This window comes from Equus przewalskii, chromosome 13 (genome assembly GCF_037783145.1).
Source record: "Equus przewalskii isolate Varuska chromosome 13, EquPr2, whole genome shotgun sequence".
Taxonomy (NCBI): Eukaryota; Metazoa; Chordata; class Mammalia; order Perissodactyla; family Equidae; genus Equus; species Equus przewalskii.
This window is the reverse complement of record NC_091843.1, coordinates 32,597,879-32,621,346: the sequence shown is the minus strand read 5'-3', so window position 1 is coordinate 32,621,346 and position 23,468 is coordinate 32,597,879.

Sequence of the window (23,468 nt, the reverse complement as noted above, 5' to 3'; positions counted from 1 at the left end):
CTCTGGATGTAGGTTAAGATTTGGGAATCCATTTGTCACTGCGTTGTTTTCCATATTTTTAATAATGAGGAAAATATTTACAAGAAGAACTCAAAATATATCTAGAAGGGGCTACAGAGCCCCAGGCAAGAGCAACATTAGGTCACTGTCAGCAACATTTAACCAGCTCAAAATAATTGTGCCTTGGAGAGGGGTTACTATGTAGGCCTGGGGCAGTCCCCAAATACAAAGTATGACAGAGGGAACTCCCTAGTGGTTAGAGAAAGGGCAGCGCCATCAAGCAGGCGCAGCGGGACTTCTTGAGGCATCTGGTTCTCCTTGGGGCCAATGGTCTCTGTGGGGAGCCCTCCAGGGGCCAAGACTGCTCTCTGGAGGGAATTCCATTCTCAACACAAAGATGAGACAGGGACACAAGGCATTGCTAAAGGGAAGCGCGGTGGAGGGACGGGCTTACTGACAAGATGAACTTGGTGGCACTTCTAGTTTCATGACATATGTAAGAAATATTTTAAATGTAAGACCTTAGTTTAACAAGACTCATTTGTCTTTAACTTAAACCATAGTTCTTTAAAGGAAATTTAATTAAAGAAAACACAAACTTCTAACTAACTGAAAATGTATGCTCTGCCAACAGAAGATATTCTTGTGTCTTCGTTTTTATTTTACATTTTGCCTCTGGTTCTGGGAACCAGGGATAAAATTGGAAAAACAAAACATGCATCAGTTTGAAGCCCATGTTTGGCTAGAGTCAAAGAAAAAATTATTGCAAGGGATTTGAGTTACAGTCTAAATTTAGATAAAGAAGACCCACCATTTCAATACAGAGGGAACAATTTCTTCATTGATGAAAGTCAGGTTTTTGTCCCACCCTCTCTGAGAGAGTCAACCATGATAGAAAAGAAGCTGACAATCTCAAATAGTTAACCCCATTTTTATACACTGCTCTCATGTGCCATAAAGCTTTGGGAATGAGCAAAGCAGAAAACGGCCTTGGTCATGGTCAGGAATGGAGCAGCGACTCAGAAGCCTTGGCATCTGTAGCTTTGGACTCACACTTTAACATGCTACAAACCCTGCTCCCAACCCAGAGGTTGTTGGTGACACTCTTTGAGGACATTTCAGCTCATTGGTGGCATTGTATGGACTTACATGACTGCTGCTCAGTGGCCTTGGATGGGCAACCCATAGGCCTAATTTGGCCTTGCAGACACACTTAGCTTGGGCCACTTTCTTTTTAAATTGCTCCAACATTTAGAAATTGGAAGAGTAATCCAAGTTTCTGGATTGTTTTGGTAAAAAAATCAGAAGATCTGGCAACTCTTGGCCTACCCTCTTAAGTGTCATACTCGGCAGGAACCAATAGCGGCTGTCCCTGATTTCATGCAATTCCCACCTGGAGCCTGGCACTTGTTTACATTATCTTGTATGAACTTTTATTTACTCCCTGTGCTGGAGCTAGGGCATTTTCACTGTGGCTCACGATGCCTGTCACGTAAACAGAGGAGACTTGGCTGTGGCCAGTTGAAATGGCCAGAATTCACGTATATGTTGACTCAGTCTCTACTCTTTGAGCAAGAAAGATGTTTCCTGCTTCTACCAGAAACTGAGAGTATAGACTTTAAGAACCCTTGGGAGTGACCCAAGGTGACCCAAGTGGGAGAATAAGTTTTAGATCAATAAAAAGAAAAGTGTTAAGGAGAGATCTATCGTTCTCTTTTCCTTCTGTGTGACTCTTCCGTTTCTAAAGGACGTTTTTGTTCTCCATTGCATCCCTTGGGAGATTTTAAAAGAAGTATTTGGGAGGGAGTTTCATAAGAGTTACAAACTTTAATGAGAGAACTTCAAAAAAAATTCAGTCAAGTGCCAGAGATTGTATTCTAACCAGATTTCCCAGTCTGAGAAAGCCGGGCAAGTGGCCATAGTGAAGGGCGGGACGGGTAGGGATGACTCATTCACTGAGGGGTGTGGAGAAGATGACCCAAAACTTTGGAAAATCTAGTATTAACTCACATTGAGAAACAGCCTCAAACAAATATACCTGCCATTCCTACCCCCTCCTCTCCCATCCAACTGTGTTGAATTCTATCTGTAAGCATATTTTGGACTTTCTGATGTCATTTATGGATAAGCAGAGTAAAGTAGTCCTTTTATGTGGTCAGATCCCTGGTTGAAAATCACATGTGAGATTTTATAAAGCAAAAGGAATCTCCTCTCCTTTATTTGTATTATTCAATAAAGCAGATATTTCCTGGCTCCCAAACATAACTCAAGCTTTGAGCAGAACGTGGGCTCGGGCCTTGACCTGGATTCGAGCCAGAGTTACCTGCTTCGCTTCTTCATGGAAAGGAAACTCGTAATGAGCACACATAACAAACAGGCCGTTTTGGTGTTTCCAGGATAATTATTTGAGAGTTAGAACAAACAAGAAAGTACCCCCCACACATACCTTTTTCTTAACTTCTTGCCTCATTCAAAGTGTCTAGTGGCCAATAATGATTAACATTTCAATTAGTCATCTAGTTACATGTTTAGGGATAACATACTTTGCGACTGACAGATAAAATTTAACTTGGAAGGGAGTCAGGCATGAGCCTTCTTGTAGAGAGCAGTATCCTGTAAGATTAGAACTTCCTTAAGCCAACAATAGCCCACAAGGATTTCATTCATTCAATAATCAACAAATATTTACTATCTACTTCATTTCTGGACTTGAGTGGTGACCAGGATTCTCAAGGTCCTTGCCTATAAGAGGTCCTTGCTTCTAATGGGGGCAGGGATTGGTAGTGGGGAAATGGAGACGGACACTGATAAATACAAAGAAGAAAATAAAGCAGACAATAGACAGGAAAGTGGAATATTTGTGTTTACTCCTGAATGATGAGAAAAAAGCCATCCATGACATGAGCCAGGGAAAATCTTTCTGGGAAAAGACAATATCAAATGCAAAGGCTCTGAAGTAGTAGGGAAAAAAAAAAGCTTGGCAGATTAACAAAAAGAGGGCCAGAGTGGCTGGCATGAAGGTAAAGAGTGGTACAAGACAAAGTCAAAAAGGTACCTGGGGGCCAGCCCAGTGGCGCAGCAGTTAAGTGCACTTAGGTGGCTGGGGGTTTGCCGGTTTGGATCCCGGGTGCGGACATGGCACCTCTTGGCAAGCCATGCTGTGGTAGGCGTCCCATGTATAAAGTAGAGGAAGATGGGCATGGATGTTAGCTCAGGAAAAAAAAAAGGGTAGCCAGGGCCCTGGCCATATAAGGAAGCCGTGAGAGGATTTTTCACAGTAGAGGGATGCATACTCTGGGTACTCTAGACCAGGACTGGCAAACTACAGCCCAAAAGCTCAATCTGGCCCTCTGCCTATTTTTGTAAATAAAGTTTGATTGGAACACAGCCATGCCCAGTCATTTATGTATTGTCTATGGCTGCTTTTGCATTACAATGACACAGTTGTATAGTTGCAAGAGAGATTATGGGGTCTATAAAGATGAAAAATTTTAAAGGGTTCTCTGGCCCTTTAAAAAAAAAAACTTTTAAAAAAAGTTTGCCAACTATTGCTTTAGATTATGCATTCTTAATGGGTTTTTGGATGTTGCATTTAATTTATGCAAAACTGTCTACCATGTTAGCCTTACTTTCTCAAAAGATGCTAGAAATAATTGCTAAAACAGGAATATTTAAGAAAATAAAAATTTTCCTTGAAACAGGGATCAGACTTGCCTGTATCAGGTGAGCAAGTAAATTACCTAGCCAAAGACTGCTTCGCCACAGCAAGAAATCATCTCGTATTGCAAGAGGTCCGGAAGCAGGCTTGATTATTTCAGTAGTACAATATTGTCAAGGATCCAAGTGCTTGCCATCTTTCTGTTGCCCTCAGGATGTGGGAAAGCTCACTCCTCCTGGTATCAAGATGGCTACAGTGGTTCTAGGAGTTAATGCAGACAAGATTTAAGATACTTAACAGCAGAATAGGTTATTTCCCTCCACATGCCTCCTTATTTAGGAGGAAAAATCCTTCAAGGCCCACTTCTTATGCCGTCTGCTTATATCTCATTGGCTAGTTTAGCCTGTGTTTACACTAACGTCTGGTAAGAAGAATGGACTTACCATGATTGGCTTAGGTTAACTAACATTCATCACCTGGGAGTCTGCACACATACGTGGAGAATGAACATATGAACAAAGTCAGGCTTCTGCCAGCAAAGAAGGCAGGTAAGAAAGATGGAGAGCTGGGCAGTCAAGGGTACCTGCCACAGGACGGGATCTTTGTAAAACAACCCTAGATCTATCCCAAGATGCTCAGAGAATAAATGTGAAAGGTAGAGATCAACAGAGAAACAGAAATGGAGCAAATCCTCCGGTTGGGATGTGGGTTGGTGGTGGTGGAATATGGTCAATTGCATAGTTCTTCTTTGATTTAATGCAAATGTCATCTATTGCTTCCACAACAGGTTGAGTAATTCATTCCCACATGTGGATAACTTGCTCTCAAGGCAATATGCACAATACATTTAGCCTCTCTGGTGAGTCATTTTTCTAAACAGCTGTCTTCTGAGCGCCAAGAAACCACAACTGTTTGAACATGGACTGATTTCAATTGAGTTTTGCAAGTTGGGGCTTGATACCATATTGGGCTTACCTTGAGTTCCCAAACAAGTTCCTCCCAAACATATATTTCTAGTTATTTGCATTCTTCACCTTTCCAGCTGGCTGGAAACCAGAGCCTCTTTTAATTGTCTGTTTCAGGGCTTATTTTTTTTTTTTGCTTTGGAAGGAACTCCCTCCCGGGAAAAGGTACGTTTGCTTCTTTGGTCTCCTGTCTATTCTCCATACATTTAGAGTGCCTAGTACCTGGCCCCGGAGGAGCTTAAAGTCTGACTCTCAGTAGGTTGAATTATTTGCTGTGTTAATGGCATTTCCCACAGCATCTGTGAAGTTATTATAGAAAGAAATGTTTGGGGTCAGGAGAGCTGAAACCCAGCAAAGACTAGACCAGAAAGAACTGTCTTGAGGACTGAGTCTTGCAGTATTAGGTGAATTTATATAATACCTGAGTCTTTGTTTTGTTTGATTTTATTTTTAATAGAAGCTGTTATAGCAACGGGGAAGTGACTGAAGTCCTGTGATATTTGTGGAGGACTGGTGAGGCCAAGTCATTTCAATTTTGAGACTAAGTCACTTATATTGAACTGACTTTTGCAAAGCACAGGCTATAGGTTTGGCCTCCCAAGAGACTAATTCTCGGATTTCCAGTCTATGAAGAAAGATTATTCCTTCTGACTTCAGTAGCCGGCACTCACACCTTCTCCCATTCTTTCACTTATTCTGTAATGAGAACGTGTTTTATGTGATAAGCACTATATTTGGCACTGAGAAAACAAAGGAATAAGACATTTATTCAACACCCATTATGAGCCAAATGATGAAGGTAGTGTCCCTGCCCTCAAAGATATTACAGTCTAATGGGGAAAACTGGCATATAAGCAAGTAACTGTAACACAGTGAGATGAAGTTTAAAGGGCATAGGCAGTATTGTCTCGCAGTTAAGAGCATGAACTTGAGTGCCAGATTTTGGATTCAAACTGTGTGACTTTGAGCAAGGTACTGAGCATCTGCAACCCTCAGTTTCCTCATTTGTAAAGTGGAGATATAGTGGGGTGTACATCACAGAGTTACTGTGAATACTAAAGGAGACGATGCCTCTAAAGGTGTTAGCATAACACTTGGCACGTGGCAAGTGTTCGGTAGCTGTCAGCTATTGTCATGTGCTACAATAGGGGTGGCATTGCCAGATATCATGGTGGTTATGCACATAAGGAAACCAAACTGTATCACTTAATGTTCTGTGAGCTTGGGTAAGTTACTTACCCTCCCTGTGCCTCAGGTTTCTGCTCTTTAAAATGGAGATAATAATACCTAATTCAAAGAATTGTTGTAAGACTTAAGTGATGTAGTACCCGTAAGGCTGTTGGCATGATGGCTGGCCCAGATAGCTCAATAAATGTCAACTATATTACTATAACTGTTGTGGCTACTGAAAGAACAAAGACAACAATTGATGGGGCCGGAACACAATTTATGGAGAAGGTGACACTCAGAAAAGTGTGTCGTTGGTTGCAGGGGCAGGGCTCAAAGCCATTAGCCTCCATGGCTGTGAAAACAATTTTGCACCTGCTTTCTGGATCATGGTTCAGTGGCATCTTGTTTGTGCAGTTTAGAGAGAACATTAAATTATGGAAAATTTGAGTCGTTGCCTCTGTCTTTTCACGGGATAGTACAGGGTGTGACAGGTCCAGACTCCTGTCTCCCTCCCTCCTAAAAGGCCAAACTTTCCTGGAAGTTTTCTTCTCCAGTTACAAAAAACACCTTCAAAAGCATTGAGGAGAGTATGCTATACTCTACACTGACCTCTAATGTCCTTCCTCCCGGCCTCCTAGCCTCCAAAGCTCTGTTCATCCACAAAACTCTAATTTGAGTCTGTGGATAGCTCTGTGCCCTGGCAGACATTCTAGGGAATAGGCGTGAAGAAAGAAAATGACTGATGAGCAGGATGACATGAGAAACCTACAGATGCTTTTGCACTCTCCAGACCCTCATGGCCTGGCAGGCAACTAGCTGCTTTACCCTTACTAGCTTTCCTCACTGTATTTTTTTTGGCTGAGTGTTCTTTTAGAAATAGTATCACCATTTCTTTTCTTTTAGGGGATAACTCTTCCTCTGTTCTCAATTCAAGTGCTTCACAGGCGTTAACCCCACTGCAAGGGGTTTGCTAGAGGTGTCCACTGGCTCAGGCCTGGATCCACCAGAGAATTCCCTTCTGCTAGCCGTGGCTTAGGAAGGGCCACTGACTCAGTTCAGGCTCACAGCAGTCAAGCTGAGGATTCTGGTCCTCTTTTTCAGGTCATATTTTATCATGGGAGAATGTAAGCCTGTAGCTTCCAGGGAGCACCAAGGTGTACCTGAGAATCAATAGATTGCATGGAAGTCAGAGGAGAGAGAAGAAAAACAAGGCCTACGGACATTATTCAAGCCCCTGAAATCTCCCAAACGCTCACTTTTCACTGATATGAGCCAGTAAGTTCACCTTTTGCTTAAGTTGGTTTTGTGTTCAGTTTTCTGTCTCCTGCCACCAGCAGAATCCTAATGCCCCCAAAACAGTGTTGAAGACCTGCAGAAACTGGCAAGCTGCACTCAGCTGAGCCAGCAATGGGTCTTGCCCCACCAAGCCTTGCAGAACATAGCAGGAAAATGTCCAAAACCACTTTGGCAGCTCCAGGGGAGAGTACAAAAGAAGCACTAGCAAATTCTCTGCTACCAATTAGAAGCCTAGACCCAAGCCAGTCAGTGACTTGCTTTTGTGTCCCTTTTTCTATCCCCATAAATTAGAGTGTAGACATGTCAGCCCTCCCTGGACGATCCAGAGAGAAGGGAATCCAGACACCTGCACTGGTGTTGACTCAAACTAGATACTCTCCCTGGAAAGTAGTCTGTGACTAAGACTTTGTACCCAGAAAACAAACTGTTTTCAGGAATCATATGCTGAGTTCCTTTGAAAATGAACAATTATCCTTAATTTTTATTCTCAAGGCCACACTGGACTATTCCTTATCAGGTTTTCTGAGAGTGAGGAAACACTATCTGGTTTTAAGCTTGTTTCTAGGTTTAGAATCAGGTTTTGCTGTGTTGTTTATCCCAAGTTGTCTTAACCTCAGATTGTTACTCAATTTTTATGGGTATTTTGAGGGGGTGAGGTGGGGAGCGGCAATGAAAACAGCAGCAGCCATGTACTGAGCAGTTACTTTGTGCTTGTCTTGTGCCAAGCATGTCACATATATGAGATGCATTCATGTGCATTGCCCTTAGAACAAGGATAGGTGTGATTATTACCCCCATTGTACAGATGATAAAACTGAGCCCAAGGTAACAACTAGTATCTTTGAGAGTCAGAGATTTGACTCAAAACCCTTAAACACTACCTTCTTGATATGTACCCTTGTATAAGACATATGAAAGTGACCACCATTTACTTAGCATCGTGCTAGCAAACACAAGGATTACAGAAACCTAAGTTCTCTACCCTGAGAAAATGCACATTCTAGGGGGATGCTAAGACTCATCGACTCAAGACTCAATTAGAAAAATTACAAAATAGTCCATTTTTAAACCCAAATTGTTAAGGGCTATAGAAAATTAGAAAAGAGAACTTTCTTGGTGGGGTAGCTGTAGATATGCTGTGGAAGATTTTGGGAATTTTGGATGTTTAGGTCATCTTGGATTTTTTTAAATTTCTCCAATCCTTGAAGGCTAACTGAAGATAGACACATGATCTAATTATTTTGCTTTCTGCAGCTCTTGTTAGGAGTTTGTATAGCCTAATGTACACAACAAACAAACAAAGGCTGTTTGGCTCACTGAGATAATTACACACAACTATGAACTCATGGATCCTAAAGGCCATTGACTATCAAAAAAGAAAGACAATTGGAAGGCCAAGCAGATAATGGGTTCAAGATTCTGGGTTCTATTTTTCCCTGTCTTTAATTGTGAAGATCTCTGGGATATACTTTAATCAGTCAGCTTACAATTAACAAGAGCAGTTCATGTATTTTGAATACAGAAAAGATGAAAAGAAAAACAACTTGGTTTACTGATTAGAATTACTTAAAGAGGGGACACAACTTGCTCCATCCATCTGACCTGCAGCACCAGCCTTGCCCGGCCTTCACCTTCCCTTTGACTTTATGAATGGTAGCAAAGTGATTCTGTTGCAGATTTCAATCCCCAAATGACATTCTTAACACACAGAAGGCCAACAGACACCAAAAGTTGAAGGTGATGGGGTAAAGCTCGAAAGTAAGCAAAACGGAGTGAGCAAAGTTAGGTCATACGCGTCTTCATCTCCTTCTCTACAGGGGAGTCACAGAATTAATGGAAAGCAGATGGCTGAGCCCTGGGCTGGGTGCAAGCTCCCACTTCCTCTGTGACCCAGCATGCATGTCTTTTAAATGGGCCATGTGGAGGGCTAGTACGACGCCTGTCATGCTCCAGTCTTTCTACCTGTGGAGGAGCAGCTTTGTTTCCTGCCGAAATTGAGAGTCTGGGAGAAGTTTACATTGTGGTTCGAGCTGTTGAATACGGTTTAAGTGTGTGTAGTTGCATGGCCTCTTGGGAAACATCTGTGGCCAATCGAGTGCTTGCTTGTACATGCAGGTGCTCCTTTTTGTGTGGTTATGATGACTTGGTTACATGTGCATAGTGCTGTTTAGTTCTTTTTTCCTGGGTCCATGATGATCTTTCAAAGATAAGTATTTGAAGGGACAATTCCCTGACTAATGCTTTCTCTCTCTTAAGAATTTCCGACCTGGTGCTCATATGTTTTCATGCTACGGCCTTAAACTAAACACCAGAAGATCATCATCAACACCTGCTCTTAGGTGCATACCGCCCGCACCCCCCGACCGATGACTCTTAGATTTGGGTGGATAGGTAGGTGATACTAGACAAAAAATTTTACCGATAGGCTGAGCTTCATTCAAATGACAAGGGGGATTTGGAGGGTTTGAAAAAATGCCAACACGTCACACTTTGGATAAACTGCAAGCTCCATGAGGATAGGGACCAGAGCTGTGTACATTGGGGTTGGCAAACTGTGGCCTATCAGCCAAGCCATCTGTTTTCATATGGCCTGCAAGCTAAGAATGGTTTTACATCTTAAATGGGTCCATTTTATATGGGTACATAAGTTCCTACATAATATCCCTGATTTTACCTCTTGGTCTGCAAAGCCGAAAAATTTACCATTTGACCCTTGAAGAAAAAGTTCTTTGAAACCCTGGTTAAAATCATCACTTTAACTTCAAAGCCTAGCACAACGTGAGTGATGAATATTTGATGCATTATCCAGAATTCACAATATTGACTGTGGTTCAATTCCATGGTCTATGTGCCCCAATTTGGCCAGTGATCAACTGGGGCTCATGATACAAAGGGAAGTTTCCTAAGGATTTCTGGGCAAGAGCTTTCAGATGGAATCCTTGTGCGTGAATGAGGGGCCCAGAACCGCTGCAGATGAAGTCAGTCAAGAGGGGGATGGGGCCAAGAGGATTACAGGGAAATGGTGCTCCTTGGCCGAGGCAATCCTACCTCTGATCCTCCTGTCAAATGAACCAATAGGCCTCCATAAAATAATAACTATTTATTACTTGCATATTACGTGGCAGGCATTGGGCAATTCTTTTATGGTCTTCATCTCATTTTATCTTTAAAACAACCTCTGAAGAAGGTATACTTCCATTAACATGTAGGGAAACTGACCTTCAAAAGACTAAATTAAGCTTAAAGCTAGTAAGTGGCGGAGCCATGATCCACACTTTGGTTCTGCCTCAAAATTGATGCTCTGCTGTTAATCACCGCTCTAGACTGCAGCTTTTGACTCCATACAACCGCATTGCACGCAACACCACACAATAGGGTCAGAAGTAAAGGCCTTTTACTGACAATTTATTTGCACTTATAAAAGTTGGAAAAGCGAAAATGTTTTCCTTAGTTATGAACCAACAGTATTAAAATTATTTTCTCATCACACAATCTACACAAAGTTTTTGTTTGCTTTTAAACACAAAGGTAAATATTTTTATTAATAGGTGCAGGTAGAGTTACACAGCTCTTAAGGTGTTAGGCATCTTTATGCTTTTTGGTACTCTGCAAAAAGTTTATTACCATATTAAATCACTTGGACACATGTTTTTCCAAAGATGAAAAATAATGCTATTTTAAGACATTTTATTAAAAACAATTGCCCCTTTAAAAAATCTGTTTCTGTGTATTTATTGTATTGAATATTAAAGTTACTTTGTTTTCTTGGGCACACACAAATAAGAAATGTCACATGGTCAATTCCTGGGAAACTCTTGGGCACTTTCATTGTGAATAAGCTCTTTCAAACTCTGAGGGTGGCGTTTGGTAATTTACTGCTGAAGGAGACACCAAGTGGCATTCTAGGGATGAAAAGGAGGGTTTTCTCCCTGGGAGAATCTGGCTGAGCCAACTGATCTTGTAAACTACTGGAGGGAGGATGAAAAAAATGGCTGTCACATCAGACTGACTGCTCACTGACGCCCAGCGCCAGATGCTTTGATTCTCTACACACCAAACTCAGGCAGAACGGCTAGGTCAGAAGTCTGCTAACCAGAGACAGAATTTGCCTCTTGTTTTTGCGTTTGAATGAAACTCTCATAGCCGAGTGGTACTGAAATGTCATCTGGCATCTCTCTGGCTGGCTCTAGGGAGAGTCGGTGGTTTTTACTCAGTTCCCAGAGCACAGTGCTTCCCCTCCCAGAATTGTTCTGCATTAGACTAAATTTTGCCAAACATAAAATAAGCACTATTTGGAATACATTAACCTTAAGAAGTGAAAAAAAACCTCACTCAGCATTTATTTGTTGTCCACTGTGTTCAGTCCTAATGTGGGGTGGCGAGTCACAATGAAAAGAGAACACATTAGGTGTAGTTATGCAACATTTCACAAGCAAAATGTCAACTATCAAATTTTGGAGGCTAAAGAGAATTTGGGAAATAATTTCCCAAATTATTTTCTAGAGAACATAGCTCTGTGAGATATGACTACGTGGTCCGGGGTCAAATAAATTTGAAGAGTGCTGTGTTAACAGATTTCTTCATGAAGGACCTCATGGTGCCTTTCATGTGCTAATGCACACGGCAGATCTCCAAGTATGGACCCATAACTTGCAGCATTCCTTAACTATTTGGACCAGATTTGGGAAATATTTTCTAGAAATTATTAGCCCATTTTCATCACTTTATAAATGAAGAAAATAAGGTCAAGCGACTTATCCAAGGTCACACAGCTAATTATTGGCAGAGACAGGACCAGGACTTGGCTCTTTCATTTTGAATCCAGTGTTTCCAACTGAAGCTGCTATACAATCCTGGTTTCATAAAATATATTTTTTTGAGTGAGTGCTCCTCATCTTACCGACCTGCTTTGTTGTATTAGCGTGTAATCACAGGTTAGAGAGTGAAAGAAGATCAGTGATTTAGGGATGGTAGCTCTGGCCCTGAATGCCCCTCTGCTACCTGGGAATAGTTGGCAAGCTTACTCCCTTAGGGCCTCAGTTTCTGCACCTGCCAAAGGGAAGAGCAGCCCCTGTCTAGCTGAATTGTTGAAGCATCTGATGTAGACGCAGGTGGTGGCTGGATTGTCTAAAATCTTATGAGCTCTGGCTGGGAGGTGAATCTCATTTCAAAGGTAGTAGAATCTACTGGAGGATTTAAGGTGGTCAGGGTCATGAGTTTACACAGATTGGAAGCTCTTGGAGGAAAAAGGTAGCTGCTTCAATGCACTATACTCAATAGATGTCTAATGATCAATAAATGATATAGACCACCAAACATGAATAGACCACCAACTAAGAACAGCTTTACAATGCTGCACACACAAAGCTACACGCAGGGTACTAGAGGGGGTACCATTAATGGTTTTTGTACAATATGAAGAATATGTTTTTCAAATACTAAGACCTTTCTTTCAAGTTCTATTTGGTATTGGAAATGGAAACATAAGCATGTTGAAAGATAATTTGGGTGCATAACTGGCTGGGCCCAGGAGGGTGGTTTATAGTACTTAATAATACCATTAAAATGAATTCAATTTCCCTAAGATGGATTGCTTTTCCAGTGCTCTGGCGGGTTATTCATTTTATAGACTTTTAGGTCAGAAGCATCGGCTTCCCCTGGACTGGATACAGAGTTGCTTTGTTACTTCATTTGAAGGATGGGAAAAATACGTTTATGTGTCAGGAATTTTGTAGGGTCATTAACTTCACTCTGCCCTTCAAAATAAATATGCCAGCTTTAATTTTTCGTGCAAATGGTTCACCTACATCCAAAAGTCCATGTAGCCTTTCTTGGGAGACAAGCGCCATAAATCAGCACTCAGCATGGCCCTGTGTAATCCCGCAGAGCTGGTGCCCCAGCTTGGAGTGGTTGGAAATGCAGATAAAGAGGAAAGTTACGGAGGAGGGACTTTTATTTACTTTCGTTTGCCTTCAACACAATTTCCACAGGAGTCATAACCATTTACAGCGAGAAGCGGTAATGACTCTATCACTGTTCCGAAGCTCCCAAAATACTTCTACAAATAAAAACAAATGGCGCCATAAGGACAATAAGCCTTTGGGGAAACTAGCCATAAAGGACACTGAAGTGCACACAAACATATGCAGCTCTACCCCGCCAAGCGCACGTTCCTTTTGAAGACTGACTGAGGATCTTACACTTCAACAAGCCCACTGTGACGAACGGGCCTCCGTGCTGGGACAGGCCTTGTTAAAGCACAGTCTTTCGTTGTCCTTTCAAGACATCCTGAAATATTCTCAACATCTGTAAGATGTACCACATTAAGCATAACAAAGCAGAAAAAAACATGCTTCCGCAAACATTGTTAAAAATAAGTATATTAGACAGTGGCTCTCCTAATTAAAGGGGAAAACCAGGGACAGGAAATTGATTTTTTTTGGACTTTTTTTAAGTTTCAATGATCTGATCCAACTAGTGTATTCGTGTAATTTCGTTAATGCTCTGATTAAAGCTATGCTAAATAGTCAAACACTCAAGTGTCAAGGAAAATGTCATGGAACAATTTTATACATGGAAGAGAAGCTTAATTAAAAGTGACTTAATTTCCATTCTTTGAAAACCTAAATGCTAGAAGTAATCGTATTGGGAGGTATAGATCTTTCAGATGAAAAAAGAACACCTTTTGTTAAGGAAGCGATTTGAGTATTTGATAAATTGGCAATATATTAGGTTTTTAAAAACTTGACAGCTTTCTTGAAGTTGTGGATCTTTACGTAAAATTGAATTTATGCTAGGTTGGGTTAGCCACTAATACTGTTCGTAAAGCAACTAAATTTGTACTGGCCCTGTTGACCTCATACCTCTGTGTCCTCTTAGCCACTATGGCAAACAGATTCTAAGGTGGCCCTCATGACTCATCTCCTAGTGTTCACGCCATGGTGTAATCCCTTCCCACTGAGTGTGGACAGAACCTGTGACTTACTTCTAATGGATAAAATAGGGCAAAGGTTACAGACTGTAAGTGATTATAATACCTATGCTTATAATGTCTGTTTTGCAAGGAGACTCTCTCCCTTGCTGGCTTTGAAGAAGCAAGTTGCTCTATGAGCTGCCTATGGAGAGGACCATGTGGCGAGGAACTAAGGGAAACCTCCAGTTGACAGCCAGCAAGAAACTGAGGCCCTCATTCTGACAGCATTCAAGGAACTGAATTCTGCCACCAGCTATGTGAGCTTGGAGGTGGATCCTTCCCCAGTTGAACCTCTGATGAGACTCCCAACCCTGGCCAACACCTTGATGGCAGCCTTGCAGAGGACCTGGTTAAGCCTTGGGCCTTTTCTAATGCTGTAGCATAAGATGTCCATGGGAACCCCATCTGCACTCACAAATGCACAACCCAGAATCGTAGGGGAGTTAACGCCTATGGAGCCACCATTGAACAATGGGCAATGGACGGTATGGATATATGCTTCTCCCCTTTCTCCTGTGGAAATGCATTTCATAAAGATCCTCAAGAGGGCCAACGGAAGTGAGCACCAAAAGTCCGTAGCAGGTGCCAACTTGACAAAGCTTCTTTGCATTGGCCTTCTCTCTTTTCTTATTTCAATCTTCCTATCCCTAATCCACAGAACCATGAGACAGTAAATATGTATTGTTTTAAGCTGTGAAGTTTGTGGTAATATAGTACTATGCAGCAATAGATATCTAATATACTACCCGACTAATTCTAGATATTATATGACCCACAGCTCTGAGAAAAAGAACGAACCAGTATCGCCACATTTGGCTGCCAGTTGTAAGCTGTCTTTATGGGAAACCAGACTGGCCTGTACAGCATTCATCAGTGAGTCAGTGCTATAAGGATGCAAGTGATCTGCCTCTCTACTCCTCAAGCCCTACTCTGCCCTTTGATTAAAAACAATAATCAAACTAATTACAATTTCTCCAAACAAAAGGATGTTCTAGTGTGATACAACATAGTTCTGAAAATGTAAATTTTAGTAAAAAATAAGAATGGAAAATTTCTGACCTTGCATATTTATTTTTTTTTAAATAGCAGAAGCTGTCCAGGCAGGGAGAGTGTGCCCTACTTATTGTTTTCTTTGTATTTTTCTGTATTAAATTATACATTAGAATAAAACATCTAAATGATTTATCTTGTGCCATCTAACATGCATTTGGGATGATGCAGATGGAGAGTCACCTTCCACAATTAGGGCATGGAACCCAGAATTGGCTGGACTTTCTGTTTATGCAGTACTCTTTCTCCCAAGGAATTCCAAGCACCTACTCCCACTGATCCCTGAAGACCCCCAGCACACCTCTTGTTAGGCGGAGAATCCTACTCAGAATCCTGAGGCAGCAGGAGGCTGAGGGACAGAAGACCTCATGATGAAGTGGCCTACTTCTTGTTGCCTCTTGAAGTTGCACTGGTGGGTGGGGGTGGCAACAGAACCTGTTTAGGCGTCTTCCTTTTGTCTGGTTGACTAGGCTGAAATAGATGCTTAAATGGCAGAAACATATGAATGTGGGTGTTTAAAAGAGGTTATAAGACACAAGAAAAAGAACAATTGCAAGTTGCATATCTTGGATACAGAAGCTGGTTAGAACCAGCACAAAGTTCTAAAAAGCCCCATTCATTTGTTCATTTATCAATCATTTTTCCATTCAAATATATAGGTCAACTACTATTTGCCGGGAATCAGGGTTGGCGTTGGTATACAAGAAAGACATAGGTCCTGTTTGAAAAAGTATAAGTGGCAGATAGAACCGCATATGCAAAGACCCAGAGGAATACAGAGTGCTGTAGGACCAGGCCAGAGGCACAAAGACAGGCAGGAGAGAGAGAGCAGGCAGACCTTGGAGGCCGAGGCAAGATGGTGTTTGAGGAAGTGCTGTTTGTGAGCAGTTCCCCTGACTCTCTCTTCCCTATTTCCCCCCGCCATCCTATTGCTGGAGCCCTTATATTTTGCCCCTGCCAAGTGACCCTGTGCTCTTTGCCTTGGCACTCTAGAGAGTCCCAGCCTGTCTTGGCATTCTCTGGACCTCTTCTATCCCATTAAAGCATTTTGGGGGTCACAGAGCATCATAACAATGGCGTTGGCTCTGGTGTCAGACAGTCCTGGGTTAACATTTCAACTCCACAACTTCAAGTTCAATGACCTTGGGTAAATTTTCCACCCTTTTTAAGAGCACCTCACAGTGTTGTTGAGAGGGTTTAATGAATTGCTGGCCACAGTGTGTTGAATTTCTTGCCTGGAACATAGTGTGTGCTCAATAAATGATAGTCACTACTATTATTTTCTGTGCCTGGGAAGCTTCAGATATTCATCTCCTAAAGCTGATAAATTCATATGCAATGATGTGTTAAAGGAATATTTTACAAGTACTCTTGGGAGGAGCATTTTAAAATGAGGAGCAGTGCCTACACCCATAGAAGTGATTCTCTCATGCTGGGAATGTCAAATGGTAGGGCAGGCCAGTTGGAGAACTAGTTCCTGTCTTTTGTTGTGTGCTGTGGACCAGGTAACATGGTAAGTGCTCTGATGTCTTCTCCAGTCCCCACAACGATCTGCGGGGTAGAGCTCCCACTACTTCCTTCCTATAGGTGAGACCACTGAGGTTTAGTAGGTTATGTCATTGGCCAAGTCACATGGCTGTCACTGTCAGTAGAGGTTTTTCCGTATTCTTTCCGAATGGGGTTTCTAGGGCTAGAGGTGCTCTTGAGTTATACTCAAGATATCTGCATGTGTGTGCACCCTGGGGTAACCAGACAGGGCACGCGGCTCCAGACGGAAGCTTTCTTCTTGTTTCTGGAGAAGAACTGGCTCGGCCCCTGACTCTCTTTGAAATGTCACATAGGGTACAGTTTTTGTGTCTATCCCAATGGGCTGCTCTCCAGTATCCCAGGCCTCTGCTTCTTCACCCCCGCAGGCCTGACTGGCCCCCAAGCGCCTCTCCAAAGCCATCATGTGGACCCAAGAAATGTTGGCCTGGCCAGCGCTTAAGAACTTACGTAGATTTGAAATTAGCAAACAGAATTTAAAAAATGCTACCTATGGCTCCAAAACTAAACTTAACAAAGAAAAAAAGAAAAAAAGAAAAAAAAACAAGCCTGCTTTTCACCAGGCTCATTCCACCTGGGAAGGACGGGAAGATGAGCGCACAAAGCCGCTTCGTCTTGACTTCAGGCACAGAAGAGCAAAGGTAACAAACAGGAACAGAAGACGGAGAAGTCCCCAGGGGTAATGGACTTGCACGTGGTGTTGGTAGAGGATGAGGGGCATATTTTAGAACCCAGATGAATTTCTGGGCGCAAGATAATGATTCTACATCAACTAGCAAACCTGAAAGTAAGTGAAGACTTCAGTGGTGAACAAAAACAATTTCCTGGGGCCAGCTGGGTGGCATAGTGGTTAAGTTCATGCACTCTGCTTCCCCAGCCTGAGGTTTGTGGGTTCCGATCCTGGGTGCACACCTACACACCACTCATCAAGCCATGCTGTGGTGGCATCCCACATACAAAATAGAGGAAGATTGGCAACAGATGTTAGCTCAGGGACAATCTTCCTCACCAGAAAACAAAAAAGGACAATTTTCCTGTACTCTTCCAAGTCACCCCAACCCATGAGTTCAGAGGAAAAAGGAAGACAGACGCTGAGACTCACGGAGAGACAGACGGAGGGGGAAGGGAAAATATGAATTACAAAGATGCTCCTTCAGTCAACAAGTATTTGGAAGCAGTAGACTACCGACGGTTAAATTGATTAAATGCAGAGGCTCCACTGCTTCCTAGCTGGGGGACCGGGCCTTGGACTGTACTCCTCAGGCTGTGAAACGGGGATAATATGGGGATATTAACGGTATTTACTTCTTGGGGAGCTGGAGAAAGCCCTATCTGACACACAGTGCTAAGAGCCATAGCTGTTGTTGTTGGTAATATTATTTACTTATATACCATTTGCAAGGTCCTTTGAATAGGGGCATTGACAGGTGACAAAGACAAGAACTCAGCCCTGAGCTTATGATCTAGTTAAGAGGAGTGCACAAATACTGCCTTTGATTGCAGCTTTAAGCATCACAAAAGTTACAAAGAATTATAGGATTCAACAAAATTGTTCAAATAACAGAGTGCCATAGAAATACTCATCGGCATTGTTGTTTTAAAAACAGCGGCCAGATAGCAATACTGGACACAGAATGCTCAGACTGACTCATTGCCTTCCCGGGTGAGGAGATCAGAGGGAGGGCAGAAGGTGGCAGAAACGAGAAGCTCACATGCACAGCTCTCCACCTTCTTGTCTCCTCCTACATTATCCAGATTTGTCTACGTTCACTCGTTTTTGTTTCTGGAACTAATTTAGGGTGGAGATAATTAAGTGCATGGATTTAGAATGACAAAAGTTGTCTGTTTCGTGTCTCTAATATTAGGTTCCTAAGCAACAAGAAGCTGCTCTGGTCAGATATGTCTTCGCAGTGTATTGAATTCCTCCACATTACCGCTCAAACACAATTTACAAATGCTGTTCAAATTATTTAAGAGGCTGGACTAGAGATGATCCTTTTCTATGCTAAAATTCTAAGCTTTTTATGACAGTAGCAGCAACAGAAACCTTTAGGAGGAATCAGAAGGTGGTTGGGAAGGTTGTTAAAACCCAAATTTGCAGTTGGAACTCTTGCTGAAAGCGCTTAGTTAGGTCAGAAGTCAGTACAAACTATGAGAGGCTCTTGGCCTCATCCCTTCCTGGTGCACCTGGAACTCAGCCCTAAGGGAAATCCTATCACTCTTTTCCAGTGTTCAGGGGACGTGTACATCTGTTGTTGACACATGTGGAGCCTCAGCTTTCCCATCACCTCTGACACTGTTTGTGTGATGATGACATTTTAAAACTGAAGGAAGGACAGCTCCCCTCCCCCAAGGCAGAAGGAAGACATGCCTGAGACGATTAAAACCAATACTCAGTTGGCATTGCTGGCGTCTTAAAATATCCCTGAGCAGTACTGTATTTAGAAGAGGAATTTTTGCCTTTCTCTGAACACCGTCAGCTTCTAGGTGTCAGTGAAGGGTTAAGCTAAGGACAAAATTAAAGAATGATATCTGTTTTCTCATTATTTAAACAAGTTGCCTCACTTGTTTTTTTCTTAAAATCTCTGAAGGTAAAATTGTGTCGCTTTCCTAATTTATCGGGTTACTTCAAGTCTATTTTAGAGAACTCTTGTCCATAGACAAATTGACATTGCCTTTTAGGGGCTTGCAGAGAACATACTGGTTAAGTATCCGAGGCTGGGAACCACTCAGACCTGGATTTTATCCCTGACTCACCACTTACTTACTAGCTGGGTGACCTCAGGGAAGGTGCTTCACGTCTTCGAGCTGGCTCTCCTTATCCGGAGGGCAGGGGAAGAGGACCCACGGCTTGCATTCTGCTGAGGACTCGGAGATCATGGTCATACAGTCTTTCTGTCAGTGCCTGACTCATAGTAAGGGCTCAGTGAGTGGCAGCAATTGCTGTACTATTACAAAAGAGACCCAAACAAACAAAACACACACATTGATCTGTGAAGCAATTGGAAAATTTGTTTAAGGCAATGAACATTTATTTCTGCAGTTTAGAATGTGATAATTGGACAAACAAATGCTTTTTTTCTTGTTGAGTGCTCAGTAAAGTTTGCATAATGTATTATTAGAAGTGCCTCTTATAAGGGGAACCAAAACCCACCAGGTTCAGAATGTCACTTGAATTTGAGGGAATTCCTTTCTCACGAAGTTGCAATTTGAAACTCACAGTTACTAGGAAGAGTGGACTATTCATGGGACAGACAGCAGAAGGTCATGGGTTCTGGCCACCTGAGCCATCTCAAACAATTCATCCAAGGCCTCTTGACCTCTTACTTCTCTCTCTCTCTGTCCAGAAAAGCAACAATTTTATTTCATGCGAGGAGGTTATTTATTCCCCAAAGTTTGACTCTGGAGTCAGATAGAACCAGCTTCAAATTCTCGCTCCACAGCATCTGAGCTGTGTGACTAATGATTCTGAGCATGAGCCTATGCCTCTGGGGGCTGGAGATTAATGAGGTACCTTCCTGATAGGCTTGCTTGGAGGATTAAAAGAGAATATGTAGGAAATGGCCTGGGCATGGGAGGAGCTCAGAAAATGACAGCTGGTAAGATAATGAAAATCATTCTCAAACATTTTGCTCTCAGGTTTCTATTTTACATTATTGAGGACCCCAAAGAGCTTTAGTTTACGTACATCTTATCAGTAGTGTTTAACATATGAGAAATTAAATGAGAAACTTTAAAAATATTTGTGTAGTAATTTAAAAATTACAACTTTTTACATGTCAACATAAAAAGCGTTTTTAATGAAAAGTAACTATTTTCTAAACAAGATAAACAGAAGAACGTCACTGTTTTACTTTTTTCCCCAAATCTCTTTAATGTCTGTCTTAACAGAAGGGAGTGGAATGCTATCTGCTTCTGCTATAATCGGTTGCCATATCACACATTAGGGAGCTTCTGGAAAACTCTACTTCACACTCAAGAGAGAATGAGAGTGGAAAAAGCAGACAACATCTTAGTATTATAAAAATAGTTTTGACTTTCTGGACCCCCTGAAAGGGTCCCACGCTTTGAAAACAACTGACTTAGAGCAACCATCTTTCAAACTCTCAACTGTAGAAGATGATGCAGGTACTTATGTAGAAAAAGGATGAGGCCAGTGCATCAGAGAAGGAGAAAAACACCAAGACCAAGAATACGGTCAATCTGAGGCCCATCGAAGAATATACTTTCGGAAATAAGATTGTACTCAAGTAGAGGTGGGAGGACAGCAGAAGGCCAAACATTTACAGAATCAGGCAAGTATGAATTATATTCTCAAAACAAACTGGACAAATTTCTGTGGTGCCGGTTATCCAGACATCAAAGATCACTGCTTCTCCAACTCCTTCTTCTTCCTTCTCCACTCCCGTCTCCTCTACCCGACCCCACAACAGCAGGCACATACCCAGTTGCTTCCTGGATTATTGGATGATGTAGTTATACCCCATGATGGCATGGTGTCTCAGACCCCTGAAAAACTCATGGGTTTTTCTGGCCTACAAACTTGGGTTCAAATCCTGGATTTGTCACTTCGGAGCTATGTGGTCTTGGAAAAGTTACTGAAATTTACTGAATCTCAGAATCCTAAAGTATATACTGGGAATTGTGATAGACTAAAAATGGCCACATTCTCTGCAACTCCTCCCATCAAAAGGTGCCTTGAATTGGGCTGGCCCTGGGTCTTGATCACTAAATGTGGTAGAAGCGACAATGTATGACTTCTGAGCATGATTTCAAGAGGCCCCACAGCCTCCACTCTTGTCCTCATGGAACCCTGAGGCCTGCCCCCTCCCACTCCGACCAGGTGATGAACCATCACATGAAGGGAGAGGCCCAGCCATCTATGCTGAGGCCCCAGACATCTTACCCCATCCACCCTCAGCCAAGCAGCCATACAGAGCCCCAGTGAGAACAGCAGAACCACCACCCAGTTAGCCCACAGAATTGTGAGAAATGATCATTTTGTTTTAGGCCACTAAGTAAGTGGGTGGTTTCCAGGGTAACCAATTTGACCCAGTTTGCCTGGGACTTGCCTACTTTTAGCACTGGAAGTCCCACGTCTCAAGAAACCCCTCAGTCCCAGGTCATCACCTTATTTGTAGCACAGCCACAGACAACTTACACAGGGAGGGATAAGAACGTGCCACTCAGTGTTCCTGAGAGAATTAAGTGAAACGATGAGGCTAAAGGCAAAAATATAGGGCCTCTACAATGAAAGATATTTTCTCTTTTCAATTTACAAAATAACTTTATAACTTATAACTTTATCTTTAACAAAGTAAAGATTCCCAGAGCTAATAAAAATCTGTTCTGTTATCTTTGTCTATGATTGAGCTCTCATTCAGGGCCCCCAATGGCTTTAAATATGCCAGATAGCGTTCTCTGCGGAAGAAGTCTACATTTTAAGCTAAGCACAAAGGTAGCAGGCCCCTGGGAAATTAGGAACCAAAAAGAGAAAGAAAACATTGGACTTAACTAAACTCAAACCGGCTGTGAGCTCTCAAAACAGTATCACTGAATATGGAAAACACTTAATATTATGTCATTCTGGGTGGGTCTAGAACACGACTGTTTTTTATTATTTTTTTTGACAATATTTTTCCCCAGGGGCCTGTCTAGTGAAAACAGAATCCAAGGACATGATCTGCAGGTAAGGTCAATACAATGTGCCCACAAAAAGGCAGAATCCCAGGGGGCTGTGGGGTAGGAGAGTTGAAATCTTTAAAACTATTTTAAAGCTGTTTTTTAGGAAGAAAAATGGGATGCAGGGGGGCAGAACTCTTGTAAAAACCTGAAATTCATTAAGTAATGGTACAGTCTTTTCCTCATGTCATAATTATTTGATCTAAAAATATGTTTTAAGTGACTGAGAGGTAACACGTCTCTCTTCCTAAGTGAAATTGCCTGTTATTCATATAATTAAAAGAACTTCCTCACCCTAGTGGCCAAAAGAACTTCATGCTGCCAAGAAAATAACTATCCTGTACATCGCTAAAGAATTCTGACTCTGCAAAAAGCACATGTGAAATCAGTCAGCAGGCTAAACAACAAAAAATGTCAGCCTGGGAGAATTTAATCAAGAAGGTATTTCCTCCTGCGGACTTCCGACAGCCAGCATGCTGAAAGTGGGCCCAGACACATTTGAATTGCATGTGTCTTCCTTGCACATAGGGACATAGCAAGACAGTTAAGAAAAGTGTTTCTGTTCTCTGCAAACAAGCAAATGCCTGATTCCTGAACAGGATCAAATTAGGATTCAATCAGTCAAGTATTAACTGCTACTGCTCCTTGGAGAGAACAAGCAAATATACAAAGAATATAGGCCTTAACTTTTTAAAGAATGGAACAGAAGCAGGAATCTACGCTTTTGACAGTTTCTAAAAGCAACAGACCACCCTCCCCATGGCATGGATTTGCATATTTGGGGATATACATGGACGGATGAATAGATATATGGACATCTGCATCTATATCCCTATTTTTTGCATCTATATCCATATCTCCATCCATCTATCCATCCGGCATGATTATACCTCCCTTCACCAGATACTGAAGGGTATAGTTCCTTCACTTTGGAACATTAGATTATTTACCACAAAGGTTAGCAAAGGCTTTATTGTGTTGGCAATCAGAAAGTCACTGCAACTACAATTGGGGACAGAATTAAACATTAGAGAGCAGTGGGTTTAAAACTCATGATTTTCGAAATTAAAATTAGCGTCAAGAGCTGAGTTTTAAATTCACTGGGACAGATTTTCTAGCCGTTTTCTAG